This window comes from Dermacentor andersoni, chromosome 6, assembly GCF_023375885.2.
Source record: "Dermacentor andersoni chromosome 6, qqDerAnde1_hic_scaffold, whole genome shotgun sequence".
Lineage (NCBI taxonomy): Eukaryota > Metazoa > Arthropoda > Arachnida > Ixodida > Ixodidae > Dermacentor > Dermacentor andersoni.
In genome coordinates this window covers 26,121,716-26,123,704 of record NC_092819.1, presented here as the reverse complement: position 1 = coordinate 26,123,704, position 1,989 = coordinate 26,121,716, and positions in this window count along the sequence as shown.

Below are 1,989 nucleotides of genomic sequence, written 5' to 3'. Positions count from 1 at the left end.
TCAATCGCTCCCCGTCGTCTCATGACGTAGCCCAGCCCCAAAGCCGCACGGCAGCTGCGGCATCCAGCCAAAGCGGAAGCAGCGACAGCGGCTGCTGCGACTAATGGACTAGAACGAGGAGTCCTAAACTGGACTCGAGGCGAGCAGCTGATTTTGACGGTGCGCGATTACCGAACGTCCCCATTCCAAGTAAGAGAGACGCTGAAGACACACATTAATTCCAGACTAGCCGGACAACTCTTTGGTAAGGCATCGCGTCATAGAGTAAAACCATGGTAAAACCATAGAGTAAAACAGGCACAGCGCGACATGAAAGTTCAAATAGGTGGCGCCCTCAAACGACACTTCCGCAAAGCGGCGGCATGTGCAAAATGCGCAGAGCGCGCCGTTGCTATCTGTGAAGAATGCGCAAAGAGGCGCAGAGTGTCCGTTCTCTTGTTTGTATGAGTGTTTAAAAGAGAAGTAAGAATTACTGCTGCTCAGAAGTGAGAACAATCGAAGATGCTGTTCAACACTCGTGATTTTCTGGCAGCCGGCCTACAACGTATGCCTACCGATATCGGCCTCGAATTTGCGCTCGTTCGTTTGTACACCAGAGAAATAAAGCGCTCACCCCATTATTTCTATTTACAGCGAAGCAAATATTGGTTTTACATACGATGGAGAATGTTTTTAACAGCGAAGCGTAGTATTCAGGTAAAAGTGCAAATTTTGCGATGAGGCAGCAAATTTGGTCCTATGGCCCAGAACCCAACATCCAGCAGGACATCAGCGCTCAAGCCCTTGCTGCTGTGTCTCAAGAGATTCCGGCCGACGGCTCGGGGCGACGGGGGAGATCGAGGACTCGATTCTCTCCTGACGCGTTCGTTGATTGGTGTTTTAATAAGTGGTTTCTCTCTCTTTCCCAGACTTTTTGAAGCAACGAAAATTACGTCATCACGTACCTGACACGGCGGCACCCGACCATTTTCAGGACGAACGGGTATACCCGTTTCTAAGCCGTTTCCTTCCTTCACGAGAAGGGTGCACACGCTTTTGCTGAGCTATATATCACCTCAGCAGCAAAGTCCAGACGTTATCTCGACGGTCTCTCTCTCTCTCTCTCTCTCTCTCTATATATATATATATATATATATATATATATATGACTGGTTCATGATATAGAGAAATAAAGGCCTAGCCTATATATACACTCTTAAGCAAACTTTGCTAAGAGTGTACACTTTTAAGCACAATTACACCCTTTGGGTCGTATCTTCCCACACAGCGATAATCGTCATCTGCACTCTTGCACTCGTAGACAAAGTTACACCCTTTGGGGTGTATCTCTGCCACACAATAATCGTCATCTGCCTTGCTTGCGTTTCCTTTGTCGAAAACGCCGCACCCGCTACTTTCCTGTCGGGAATGCTACACTTTTAGGCAAAAATACACAGTTTGGGGTGTATCTCTGTCACACAACGATAATCATCATCTGCCCTGCTTGCATTTCCTTTCTTGAAAACACCGCGCCCGCTACTTTCCTGTTGTCAATGCTATGCATGCTGATAACGCGCATGCCGTTCGTTACTGGGAAGTACCAGGCTCACCGCATTAAAGAAAGGAAATGTGGACAAGACAGATGACGATTATTGTTGTGTGCCTACGCTGATGGCAAAGAATTCTATGGAGTGCTCTTAGTTGCACTGCCAAGGAAGCATATTACTGAAAATCCAGTAGGGCTTTCCAAACAAGTAAGCAATGCTGGGACCAGGCATGTGGCTCAACCTAGACAGATTGGCAACCACATACTGACACACTTTTCAATGCAATATACATGCAAATTATTTGCAACTACTTTCGCAGTTCCTACATGGTGCTCGGCAGCCGCAAATTATGCAGTGACTTACTTTGGTTCAAGAATGAAGGTTCCCCCCCCCCCTTTTCTTTTTGCTTTAAAAAGCATGCACCCCCCTTTTTGATAAACTTGTATTCAGAAGAGACATAACA